Raw genomic sequence first — 13,711 nt, 5'->3', positions numbered from 1 at the left:
ACGCAGGTGGCTTCGCAGGGGGAAACCAAGAAAAAAAAATAAAGTTATGGGTCATTGCCATAAAACCAAGTCTTCCAGGCTTAGGAAAACTGAACCGAGCCGGTCCTGGATGCTTTGTGGACTGAGCTTGGGTGAGGCCCCAGGGCTGTAATGGTTTTATTTAAGGCGTGCAATAACCTTTGGCTCCTATTGTATTTGCATTTGCCAGAAAGACAGTTGGTCTAGCTGGATTAAAGCTGGCGGTAATTACATGCCAATGCCTCCTCTGTAGCAAGGAAGGGAAAAACGGAAAAAGAAAACCACTTGCGCATCCCCCTGCTCTCCACTTCGTGCAGAGATGGCCCTGCACCCTCCTGTGAGCAGAAATCCAGCTCGTGCCCAGCATTAGTGATTTGGAAAGTTATTGACAACGCAGTCTGAAAAGGAGGACAGATGTGGAAATCACTCCTGGTGTCAAAATGTGTTTCGTAAGCCACAAGCCATATCCCCTGAAGGACACCCTCCGCCTTGCCCAGCCATCAACTCAGCAAGCAGCCTTCCTCAGTTCCCTAAATGAATGTGCAAAATTCAAAACAGATGCTCCAAGAAGCCTAGTCGAAGACATTCCCTTTCATCTGGTAATTGCTGCTTCCGAGGGAGAAGATCTGAAACAGTCCTCAAACCCTCTTGAATGGTCCAGACACCTATTTTTGTGCTATTTGGACTTCAGAGCAGCTTTGGCTTTGGCATTCGAGCTACTCTTCTGCTCCTCATCCCCTCTCCCCAGCAGTTAATGGCCAGTCTCAGCCTCCTTGCCAGCATTTGCACTGCTGGGGCTGGTTCACAGCCATCTCCTTGCCACCAGCCACATGCAATCACACTGTAAAGGGTGCCATAATGCCACCAAGATGGGCACCACTGCTCCCTCAGTGCCAGCCAGGCACAGTACATGAAAGCCAGCCTGGGGGATGCAAAAATGAGGTGCAAAAGCTAAGGTGTTATTTGCAGTAATGGCAGTGGTAACACCTCTATTTAAAACTGCAGCAGGAGGAAATCCCCCCCTTTCCCGCTGCTATGGCTACACTCCCCCGGTTTTGACTTAACAGAAGCCTGAATTTAATTGAGGTACATTTGCACTGAGGATTTCCTCTTGTCCTCAACAGTCAGTGCCTTTCTAACTTCCACAAATAAACAGCCAGTCCTCAAACCTCGGGCTCTTTATTGCTTGTGGTTCCTTCCCCTTCGTTTCTAAGAAATGAGTAACAGGAGAAGGTTGCAAAACACACACTGACCACTCCTGGCTTTAATACAGCAAGAAATCAAATAAACGGGAAGAGAGGAATGAGGATGATCAACTACTGCATGGAGAAATCAGCTGCACCCATCATGAGTGCTAGACGCCATAGATGCCGATTTAGATGGTGAGAAAACACAAAGCAAAAAGCAAAACCAGCAATACCACCGATGAGTGCACGATGAGATGCACTCCGGTGCTGAAGCTGCAGCTGCAAAGGAGCCCACGGGCTGCTCTAAAAGACTTGGGGTGGAAAGTTAATGGCTGACATGATGTACTAAAGAACCACGGCCTGGAGAAGAGGAGTTCAGGGTCAAGAATCACTTAATGTGGAAAGATGTGATGGGGTCTGCTGGTTTCTTCCCGGTATCTGCCGCTGATCCTCAGTGTTGCATTAACATCGCTCTCCCCAGTGGTGGAGACAAGCGTTAGGGGGAATTGTGTTACACCAGCTTCACTGGAAATCATGAGAGATGAGGATAATTCTGCTAATAACTGCAAAGCCCAGCTCCTCCTTGATGATGCCAATTTATGTATGATTTAATGAGGGTTGCGGCATGATGGAAGGGCACTGCAGGGGAATATAAAATCCTGCCTCAAATGGATACAAGCTGATGCAGTTTAGATTAGGCAGGATGAAAAAAATTAACAAAAATAGGTTCTTAACTAAAGGAAAACTTGGAAGTAGTAAGGAGGTGCTGAATGATGGAACATCTTTCTTTCCATCAAAAGTACCAGCTGAGTTCCACCTGCCAAGGAGAAGGCAGGGGTCCAAATCAGAATAGGCAAAACAGCATCTTGGCATCACCAGGAATAAGCAGAGCCTCCAAAGAAAGTGCAAAAAGGCATCAATGTGCAAAGAAAACCCATGGCAAAGATGTGGCAGTGAAAAGTTCAGGTGGGGGACACGAGACCCCCTGGGCTCAGAACAAACATCTCACAGCTCTTCCTTTATCCGAGCAGGCTCCCAGCCATCATGCTGAGCACAGAGCTTTGCAAGGTCTTGTGCACAAAGCTTCAAGCCCCTTTGGTAGGGTTTTAATCAAAACATATTGCATCCTGGATGGTCCAACACACCTGAAAGGGGACCGGTGGTAAGGCTCAGCAGGCATATTTCGCTCTGATGAACTTAAGTGGTGTAAATCCACTTCAGCCTTTGAGCAAAACGCCAGGCACAGTCGTACACAGGAAACCTCTTCTTCAGAAGCCCAGTGCTGGGATTTGCACAAGATTAGCATGGTTAGGAGCACGAGCTGTCATGCTGCTACCCGAGGTTGCCAACCCAAAGGAGGGGGCAAGATGTTATTGAAGGCTGCATTAGGAAAAAAATCCCCATCCTCCACCAAAATGGCTTTTGCATTGCAAAAGAGGAGTGCACTAACGATATTAAATGATAGCTTTGAATCCAAGAGCTTTTGACAGTGAGAGGATGGTTAGGGTGTCCTTCTGTAAGTTGGGGCCATAACTGGTGAGCGTGTCAAGAAGCAGCATGGTGGATTTTCCCCAGTCAATGGGAGGATAAGCTGCAGATGTGAGTCACTGGGGCTGTCTGCACCGCAGGGGTGGGGAAGCCTAGATGCCCTTACACCCCCTCCTCCATCCATTCTCAACTAGCAGCACTGGGGTTATTTAGGTTGGCAGACCCACAGCACTTGGCACAGCCCGCTGGAGGATAAATACCAGAGCAGGGAAAAGAGCCATCTGAGCTAAAAGCCAGTTTGGGTACAAGAAGAACAAGGCCAAATGGGTACAAGTCATCCACAAATAAAATAAAGCTGGAAATGAGAGCAGTTTGTATCCATGTGAGCAGCGAGGCTCCGGCAGTGGCTTTCCCGGAGGACCTGCTGGGGTCAAATGGCTCATTAGTTTTAAGAAGGAAGCCGACAGGGGGATTGTGTCATGGCTGCCTGTAACCATGATGGGGAGGGGGGACACCAGCCTCCAGACCAGGCAAAAATTGGTGGTGGCCCTGGGGCAGGCTTCAGCGGGACATGGGTCTTCTGCCACAGCCTGCATCCCGCCTGGCAGCTGTACCTGAGCTGGTGGCGTACAGAGGGATGCAAATCGCATCCGCTTGCTCTCAGAGAGCGGGAAGCTGCGCGGGGAGAAAAAAAGGCACAGCTCCGTTTTTCCAGCTGACAGGAGCTTAAACACTGGCTGGGATTTGCGCTCAGGGCTCTCTGTGAAATTCAACTTGGCTTGTCTTAAGACAGCGGCTCTACTCCCCAAGCACCTTAGAAGCATTTCAGTAATAGCAGGGGGAATCAGACCTACTTGTCAAGCGTGTTGCTATTTGTGCAAATGCTGTGTACTGGAGGGAAGACTGAAGAACAAGTCCCCTTTTTATAGTGCGTTGTATGCTGGCAGAGAGCCTGCAAATTAGAAGGAATTCAGAGAGGAGAAACAACAACAACAAAAAAAGCCTAAGGGGCTGGAGGGATTAGTTTTGGAGGGAAAAAGAAAAAGAAAGAGAACTAAGTGTGTGGTCCAGGGGATGTGACTTCGGGCTGGGACTGCACCCACTGCTATCCCATCCACAGCAAACCTCCCTGTGCAATGTGCATGCTTCCCTACCTGTCCTTAAGAGGCAAGATGTGTTTTCTCCAACCTCAGGAGACAGCTCCACCACATCCACGCAGAACAAAAATATTAGAACAATTACATACATGATAGAAAGTAAATTAAGCAGCCACCAGAGCAATGGGCAGCCCACAAACAGAATTGTTTTGAGCTGCGAGTGGCTGAGCCATGGCAATGAAGGGTGCGTGAGGAGGAAACCCCTGCTACAATGGGGTTTCTAGGGTGGTTTTATCCCAAACTGGCTCAGTTCATCCCCAAGTCCTTTTGAACGTTCAGGCAGAGGTGGAAGCTCCCTGTCTCAACGTGGCCCTGCTATCAGCATCCCTATTGTTTGGGGCACTGAGAAGGGCAGGAGGTGATCTGGATCATGGGCTTAATCACCAGCCTCCTGGAGAGGGGATTTTGGCAGGAGCCCAGCACCGTCCCAAGGAAAAGCCTGGCTGTCCTCAGCTCGGGGTACCCTGCCTCAGGGGGACATCCCCATGACCAGCTGGTTGCACCCCCCAGGATGCATCACCCCATCACCCTGGGGAGCACCAGCACGTGGACACATCCAGAACCTTTTGGGGTGGGCAGGTTGGGATGAAACTAATTTTCCTGTTTGTTGACCAAACCTCCTGTTTTTCTGCCTGCCACACAACCAAGCACAAAGCTATAATTTGCCACTGACGGTATAGGAAAGGAGGGGACACAGAGGCTGGGACTACACTTCCCTTAAATGCCCCTTAACGCCACCTTAAAAAATAATGAACCGGGGCAGCGGAGGTTACTGGTTTGGTATGAGAATTTTCATGAGCATGAGAAAAAAAAAAAAAAAAAAAAAAAAGACCACATTGCTCCAAAGCAATTTTTTTTTTTTTTTTTTTTTAAGCAAGCTTCAGGGGCTCTGGGAGAGCAAGGCTCACTGCAAAGTTTGTTTTCTGTTGTGCCCATGTTACCAAGCACAGCCGGCTAAGGAATGTGTGGCGAGGGGCGCCTGGCTGGGCTGCGCCCCTGGGTAAACACTGGTGGCCAGGTATGACACCACGGTGAGGGTCACTGAGCCTGGGCATTGCCTGCAGCCCAGGACACTGCTCAGCAACCCATCTTCCCAGTTTAATGCAAGCTTTGCTTCCAGCAGCACTCCATTTCTGACCGTTGTATTGCACATGCAGCTAGTAAATAAACACAATATATACATTTAAGTATCCCAAGAAGTTGGGATAATCATGGCAATTCCCCCATCGCCTTTCCCCAGCGTGCCAAGGTGCAGCGCAGTAGCCGGCAGCTCCCAAACCCTTCTCTGGAAAAGTTCAAACCCTCAAATACTTGGAATTGCTCTTTGAGAGAATTTATTTTAAAGCTGCTTTAACGGCAGCTGGGAATTACCAGGGAGGCACTTTGCTCTGCAATTTCCCAGCTGCTGACCCTGTTTGCATGAAGGGGGCCCTGGGTGGCCGCCCATCTCAGGAACATGTGCTGAGCCAGCAGTGCCTGGAGTTGCACCCAAATCTCCCCTTACCCCAGGTTGCAGGAGCAGCATAGAGAGGGCTGTTGTGCACAGCAAAAGCAAGAAAAATTAACTCCAGCATCCAGCAACGAGGGTGTGAGCTTGCTTAGCTGGGATGCGGTAGGGTTATTTTTTTAAGACCCTGTTGCAATGAGGGCTGAAAGTTGGACCCAACCATGTTGCTTCCTCCCTGGAGCAAAAGCAGAGCTGGGAGGCTCAGCCTCCAAAAAACCAAGCCAACATCCCAATGTGCTGGTGGCACATTGTTTTTTAACAAGCGTTTTGTTCTTAAAAAACAAGAAAAGAAAAAAGTTACTGAGCAAAATCACCGATGGCAAGTCTGCAGCTAAGCGTTAGCAGGACTGGAAGCAACAGGCACTGCATGAAGATTGGAAGATGCTACCACCAGAGCTGTGGCTGTTCCTCTTGCAAACCCCTGTGCCGCTCTGCCCACCCCACTGCCCCAAGAGAGCTATGGAGCCCTTCTCTGCTCCACTCCTACACAGGGACACCTTGGTCACCCTGGCTGGGCTATGCGACTCAAACCCTAGAGATGAGGTTGCAGCCCTGGAAGAAGTGCAGGCAGGTGGGATGGGTCTGGTGGTGGGTAGAGCCCACCAACGGCTCCCAGATGTGAACCCACCTGCACAGTGCAGCCAGCCGGCAGCCGCCAAGTCACCCAGAGCAAAGGGGGCCCCCAAAGCCACAGGCAAGGGTTGGGCTGATAGGCATCAGCCCTCTGCATTGCCGTGCCTGTGGCCCCACACCAGCTTTCTTTTCCCTGCTGTCATGCTTGAAAGACACTTGTGGAAAAACACAGCAGAAAGGAGAGGGTTTGAGTAGCAGGTTGGAAAAGGAAGGGGGGGAAGAAAACAACTTGGCAAGGCGGGAGGGGCTGAAGGACACAGGCGTTTCCATTTCGGTGCAAAACTCCCAAGGGTGCCACTCCAAGCATTTATTGACCAACTCGCTTGCTCTCAACAAGCTAGCCTTACAAACCGTGGCAGGGAGGGACACTATTTCTGATCAAGCCACGTACAACAGCAAGACTTTATTAACTCTATAATCAACCAGTGACACGCACGGGACACAAAACACACGATCAATGACCCTCCTGGAGAGGGCTCTGGCTCTGTAGGCATTGCAACATCACCACCAAAAAGCCATCAAGTGGTCTCATGCAATGCTTCAGCGAACAAAAAACAAAACAAAACAAAACAAAACCCCAAAGTCCAGCCAGGCAGGTACAGCCTGCTTAAAAACGCCCAAAGGGTGCACCCTTGCCTCCAGCACTGCAGCAGATACTGAGGACCGAGTTGCTTATCTCAGTATTAGAAGGAAAATTAATCATTGTCATAATAAAATAAGAATATTAGATGCAGCCAGGTCAGGTTCACTGAGGGTGAAAGGCAATGGTTTGACTCCGAACCCAGCTGTTCTCCCCAGACTGAAAGGTTGCGTTGATAAGATCTTCCCCAGCACAAGTCTGTGCGGGAACTCATCATCCCCCCCTTTCTTGTAACACGATAACGCACCATATCGCCCCCCAGCTCTCAAGTTAAAACATCTTATTAACTGCAGTGACGTTGAAGAGGAAATCTCCGAGAACTATCACAGAGATGAGAGGGAACTCGCTTACCATCGATCGGCTACGATAGCACTGCAGAGATATCTGCATGTAAAGAAGCATTCAGCCCCTCCTTCCCACCCCCCCACCACATCACTCGATGTCATGGGAAACTAAACCTGACATCCAAACAGCCTAGACACAAGAGACTTGCAGTAATTTAAGATTAAAAAAAAACACAAAATAAACTTGCCTTCCAGGAAACCATTTGGATACAGACCCAGTGCAGCTGCAGCCACCCTCCGTGCTGTATTCATCCCTCGGAAATCAGACAGGGTGGGGAAGAAAAGGGGAAGGGGGGGGGAAGGGAAAAAAGAAACGATATTGCAGCTGATGAGCTGCGAGAGGCTGTTGGCAAAGTGGTCCAGCAATGATCTGAAATTCAGACGGTCACGTGAGGAGCCTGTCTGCAGCTCCCGCGCAGCCCGGGCTCAGCACTTCGCCGAACTGCACACGCAGCAATTTGCCGCGTCGAGATCTCCCGCCCGGCTCTCACCCATTTTCCAGCTTGTACCTCATCCAAAAAAGCCCAGCAGGTTTTTGCACTGCAAAGTGACCGAGGGCTTCATGCCAGTGCCACTCCAGCCACAAAGGTGGATTTCTGCCATGCAAGCGCAGGTCATGCCGAAAAGCATTGCTATGCTGCAAAACGACACCCCCCCACCCCCCACCCCCTTTTAGGTTCTTCCACCTAAATCGCAGCCCTGCAGGCGGCGGTGCCTTCTCCACCAGGATGTGCACTGCGGCCATCGCCCCACTGCGTCATGTGGGGCTGGTGGGGGGTCCCACTGGTGTGGAGGAGTGCCCAGGAGAACACGCTGTACCTGCTCCCGGGGCCAGCCTGTTCCTGGGCAACCCTGGGCATGCCCAAAACCAGCCCCCAAGCTCCCCGGGCAGCCGTGGTTGCATCAGAGAGCAGCCGGGTAAGCCCAGACACCTCTGGGGTGAGGTGGGAGCTGGCTTTTTTCTTTATTTATTTAACTATTAAAAAAAAAAAAAAGCTTTAATTGATACCTGGGACATTGCTTCACACCCAAGGGATGCTTCAAGCTCCTTCCTTCTGTGTCCTGGGCTGCCCCATGGTGTGGCAGCTCCCAAGGACCCACCACCATCAAGCGATCAGCAAGTGTCCCTCTGCAAAAGCTGTAGGGGCTGCATGGAGCCAGCCTCGCCATCCCACTCGCTAAAATCCTCGGGACAATGAAAATGAATTGTTTTTCTCTGCTTGCACCTATTCTTCTCATAAATTAGCAAGAGGAATTAAAAGACTTAATGCTCCACTTTGCCTCGCCTTCACCACCTGGCTGGAGATGCATTGCATTGCACTAAAGTCAGGCAGATACAGTGGGACTAAAAAAAGAGCGTGGGGTTTGGTGGGGTTTTTTTTGGTTTTTGGTTGTTATTTTTTTAAAGCCGGATTGCCTTTCACGGTGACTATATTTATAGGTAGAGCTGTTGAAATTTTAAGGGCTCCTTGCCACAGGAATCTGGTCACGTCTTGTGTTCACAAAGTGGCGTAACTTGACAAAAATGAACATTTAAGTGACTGATGGGTGCTGCTTCCCTCCCTTAGTTTTAGATAAAATCAGAGGAGAAAAAGAAAAGATGCAAAATGCATGGGGGAGCCATGCACAGCCCTGCCACGTGCCACAATCAGTATTTTCTGGGTTTGGAGTGTAGCGAACATGGGACTTCACACCCGCCCCTGGACCGGCACTTTCCTTTTCTGTCAATGACAAAAAAAACCCCCACAACTTTCATGGGTGGTTATTTTTGCTTTCGGTTTGGCTATCAGTGGCACGCACAAAGCCTCCTCTGCACTTTGTTGAAAAACCCCAGCGGGGTTCAGCTCCGGAGCGGTAAAACTCGCTCTCTCCATCTGAAGCTACCCGGGAACGCCACCCACCAACGTGCCACGGCACACGATGCCCAGAAACCACGCAGTCTCAGCCCAAAAGTTTGCAATTTTCTTACGCAACAGCACGCTATGCTGCTAAACCCCTGTTTTATTTTAATTTATGCTATAAAAGCACATTACACCATGTCCAAAGACGCTACCACCCTGCTGAGCACGTCTGGATGCTAAACTTTTATTTCCCTATGGCAACGTGTGCCTATTTAAGACAAAACCCAAACCATAATTAAAGTTATTGATAGGAGCCAACATTTACAGCTTGCTATTTTAATATCAAGTGCTGTTGGATTTCAAGCCACTGATTTCCATTGCTTGCAGGGGATGATTAAGCTGGAAACTTGCCTAAATGCCGGGATTTTACTGACGTTTCTAAAGGCACTTCTACTGTCAAATCAAAGAAATGCACTTCAGAGGCCAATCCCAGTGGATGCTTCTCATCGGGGACCACCTTGACTGGAAGCCGGTAAGTGACTTTTGAGCTATCAACACACACATAAAAATAAACCTAAAATAGCCATAACGAAAGCTTTTTGCTTCTACAGCCTTCTCTGTCAGCAGAGCCAATGGGGTGAAGGCTCGTGGGGCTCCGGTAACATGGCTATTTTCAGCCTCATGGAAGTTAGCCCAAGTATCGCTTTCCCAAAGGAACACGCTTCAGGCTGGAGCACTTACCAAAGGTTAAAAGTCTCTTCCTTCACTTGCTCATGTGTCAAATTTGGTGGCTGCCACCAGCATCTGACATCCCCAAAAAGCAGCCATGTCAGGGACTGTGCTGCAACTGCTCCCACCAGCTAGCACCCGGATGGTTAACTCTAAAGCCCAGTGACAACACACTACATAAGTTCCTGGATATATACAACTATCAGTGCAGAGTATTGGCGGGTGTACAAAGCCATCAACTTTAAATCCACCTGTAGCATTTTCAACATATGCTATTACCACTGATACAACCAAAAATTAGCCGTTATTATAAAAGCGGAATTTAAATCCAGCTCAGAACACGGTAGGGAGATGGATGATACTTAATATACAAAAAAGTCACCAGCCCCATTTATCCACGCTAATAATTTTCCACTGCTATCAATAAATACATAACTTCATTAAGTCTGTTTTCTTGCTGATCCTCCTTTAGCAAGAAGTATGCATGTAAACCCAACCCAGCAGCTCCAGACGCTTAGTCGCCCCGTTTATGTTTCAGCTCCTTTGAGCAGAAAGATGAAGCCATAACTGAATTAACTGGAAATTGGCAGCAGCACAAACTTGCAGATTCCAGCTAATTGCTTGGATTAGTAATTCCAGTCGCATGCAAAATCCACCTTACCTACGGCAGAGAAAGGCATTGCATGGGGTGTCCTCCTGCTATGCAACCCACCTGCTTGCGCAATGGGGCCCACCAGCCTCCCAAAGCCCCCAAGCCACAGCCAGGCCTGCGAAAGGCTCGTTAGCCCGACACAAACATGCTCAAATATGGTCCAGGAGAGGCTGTCACCACTGCAACTGCTGATGCAGTGACCGCAGCCCTGTCCATTTGACACTGTTTTCTTGCAGAGGTGGGAAATGTCCACTGGGATGGCAAGACTGGACAGCACAGAGTACACGCTTAACCCTGGGGGCCCCTGCAACACAGAGGCCTGCGTCCGGCCTCGTGCAGGTGGTGAGGCCCCTTGCAGCCCCAAAGTGTTCATGTCTGCTGCTTTGCCCTCTGCATCACACCCAGCGTGTAGTGCAGCGAGCCGTGTGCCTGTCAGGGTGCTCCGCCGCTCGGAGCTGCCCCGGTGGTGTTCACACTGCCCTGACGGGGTGCGTGCGTGACCGCAGCATCGCCCACGGCCTCCTCACCGGAGCTACTGCATGGTGCAGAACTCTCCTCTGTTGCTAGAGGGATGGCTGCACTGTGCACTGCCCTGCTCGAGCCCCACTGCTGCTACCAGCATTAGTGCGCTGTGCAAGGCTGAGCGGGACCCCCCTTACCACTACCGGGGTTACTGCACGGGGCACGCTGCACACCGCCCCCACCCCTGCAGCTACCGGGGCTGTTGCACCGGGCACCCCACGCACGACCCCCCCCATGCCACTACCGGGGCTGGAGCACTGGGCACCCCACGCACAGCCCTCCCATAGCACTACCGAGGTTGCTGCACTGGACACCCCGTGCACGGGTACCCCCACGCCGCTACCGGAGTTGTTGCACCGGGCACCCCGCGCACGGCCCCCCGCCATGCAGCTACCGGACTTACTGCATAGGTCACCCCGCGCACCACCCCCCCGTGCAGCTACCGGGGCTGTAGCACCGGGCACCCCACGCACGGTGCCCCTCATCGCGTCCGGGGGTATCGCACCGCGCCGCGCACGCCGCCCACCCCCGCCGGGCCAGCAGCGTGCGGCGCCGTGCGCGGGCCTCCCCCGCACGCTGCGATCGCCCCACGCCGCGGCCTCCCCCCGCCGCGATCCCAACCCGCCCCCGCCACGATCGCCCCGTTCCCGGCCTCCCGGGCCGGGGGAGGAGGGAGGGGGGAGGGGGGGTGGGAATCGCCTCGCGCCCGGCCTCCCCCGCGCGGTGCAGCGCCGGCCCCGCGCTCCGCTCGGCGGAGGGCAGCACGCGGCCGCCTCCCGCCCATATCGTTGCGCGGGCGACCCCACGTGCCGCCGCCTCCCCCCGCGCCGCCGCGCCCGTCCCGCGCACTGACCCGCTCGCCGGCTCCGGCCGTGCCGTCCCGCTCCGCGCCGCGCCGCCCGCCCAGCCCCGCTCGCCGCCGGCGTCACGTGGCACCGGGGGAGCCAATAGAGACGTCGGAGGGGAGATGGCTGGGCTGGTGAAGGGGTGGGGCGGGGCGGCAGGGGAGGGGCTGTGCGGTGGGCGGGGTTGGCGAAGGGGCGTGTCCTCAAGGGAATTGGGTGGGGCCAGGTGAGGGGGCGCAGTGGGGCGCGGGGGATGAGGTGAGTGTGGCACGGGAGGAGGAAGAAGAAGACGAGGAGGAGGAGGAGGAAGAAGAGGAGGAGTAAGAGGAAAATGAAGGCGAGGAGGAAGAAGAACAGGAAGAGTAAGAGGAAAAAGAATGTAAGGAGGAGGAAGAGGAAAAAGAAGAAGACGAGGAGGAAGACGAAAAAGAAGATGACGAGGAGGAAGAAGAGGAAAAGGAGGAGGAAGGAGAAGACGAGGACAAGGAGGAAGATGAGGAGGACAATGAGTAGGGCAGGGAGGGAGGCCTGGGAACAGGGGCAGGCAGCGCAGGCCTGGGCTTGGTGCAGCAGTACACCCCTTTACCACAGGCAGTACTGGTGGGGCAGAGGCCCATGAGGGGCCCCGCAGGCCAGGTGGGGTGCAAAGAGGTCGCTCATGGCTGAAGTGCTATAAAGGATATATTTAACAGCTCACTGTTAGCAGTGCTCAGTATATGCGAGGCACAATGGTGCCACCCAGGAGGTTGCTGCCCTGGGGACTGGCACGGTTCAGAGCTGCCATTGCTCAAGCTTTTCAACTGAAGACCTCACCCCAGGTTGTCAACCTTTGTGGCTATAAATCCCTGCATAGATCTATGGAGTAAAGAACTACCGTAAATTCAAAGGAGTAGGAACAGAGCACCTGATGTCAGCACAAGTTGCAAGTTGCTTCTTTTCATTTATTTCTGATTTATTGAGGGCTGTTTTAGCAGAAGTCACTGCAGAGGCAGCCAAGGGCTTCACAGACATTAAAGGAGCAGTAGGATAGGGTTTTTGGGGATGACAAACAGGCACAGAGGAATGAAGTGATTCCTTAGGAGTCATACACAAATACGTAGAGATAAAGGGACAGCAGCTGAGTATCAGGAGATCCTCAGATGTATTTGCATTTCAAGGATGTTTATTACTCATCCCTGAAAGGCACTCAAATGGTGCCCTCTGAACTAGAACCATTTGACAGTGTTTCTAAGACGGTACTCTGTTGAAAGGGCCAGAAGTCCTTTGGTTAAGCACTGGCCTGTCACAACCTACAGCAAGTCCTCCAGCAGAACTTGAGAAAGCCTGATTTGGCATAGTGAGTGTTTCCAAAGAAAAAAGAGGAAAGAAAAGGTTCAGAATTTCTTAATGCAACATATGGGAAAAAAAAATTGGTAAACAAGTCAATTTTTCCAAGGTTTCTTAATGCAATGAATCTTATCCAACTACAGTGTATATGTGTAAATACATAAAATGGATCCTTTGCTAAAACTTTTGGATATGTTGACCAATTTCAAAAGATATTAGAGACATTTCATTTCTGCAAATCTGGAAACAGGCAGCTGGATAAAAGGGTTATCCATCAGCATGCATAGCTCTCTCCTTCCCCTTCCAGTCTCAAAGCAGAGGCATAGTGTACGCTTAACCTTGGTTAGACATCAGCAAATTCACACCTTGCAACAGACATCTGCTGAAAACAGAAAGAAAACTGTTACTTCCCTTGCTATTGACATTTAGGTTTTGCTGTTTGACTCCCTGCTACCTTTTCTAAGTGAGAAAATTATCTGTTATTCACATAAACGTTTTTAATGAAATACTCAGAGCGTAACTTTCGGTGGTGCTAGAATTGGTCTGGCAAAGCTCAGCAAAAACTCTGGAGGGCAGAAGGCCTCCTGCTATTGCTGGTGATGGTAGGACTGACTGAGAAACCCGCCTGCAAATGCTTTCTTTAAAAGCAAAAAGTTGAAAACTGAAACAAACAAACAAAAAATCCAGCACAAAGAAAAACAACTTCACAGCTGCTCCAGTTGGTTGGGTATTTTTGGTCAAATCCTTTCTTGTTAAAACAGCATGACCCCTTTCCCTTCCATGGGGATTCCCAGGCATGATGGGGAACTGAATTTGGCTCTG

General features: G+C 51.2%; 1 protein-coding gene across 1 annotated transcript in view; it reads right to left on the bottom strand.

Annotated features, from left to right (window-relative positions):
* PTP4A3 (protein tyrosine phosphatase 4A3) overlaps positions 1-11,703 on the bottom strand; it is a 45,906-nt gene extending 34,203 nt beyond the window's left edge. Inside the window, exon 1 of the mRNA XM_055799079.1 lies at positions 11,572-11,703. The gene's annotated coding sequence lies outside the window, so the exon portion shown is untranslated. The remainder of the gene's footprint in view (positions 1-11,571) is intronic.
* Between the last annotated feature and the right edge of the window lie 2,008 nt (positions 11,704-13,711).

This window comes from Falco peregrinus, chromosome 3 (assembly GCF_023634155.1).
Source record: "Falco peregrinus isolate bFalPer1 chromosome 3, bFalPer1.pri, whole genome shotgun sequence".
Taxonomy (NCBI): domain Eukaryota; kingdom Metazoa; phylum Chordata; class Aves; order Falconiformes; family Falconidae; genus Falco; species Falco peregrinus.
The sequence above is the reverse complement of the archived record's forward strand: the minus strand, read 5'-3'. Positions and strand labels throughout refer to the sequence as shown.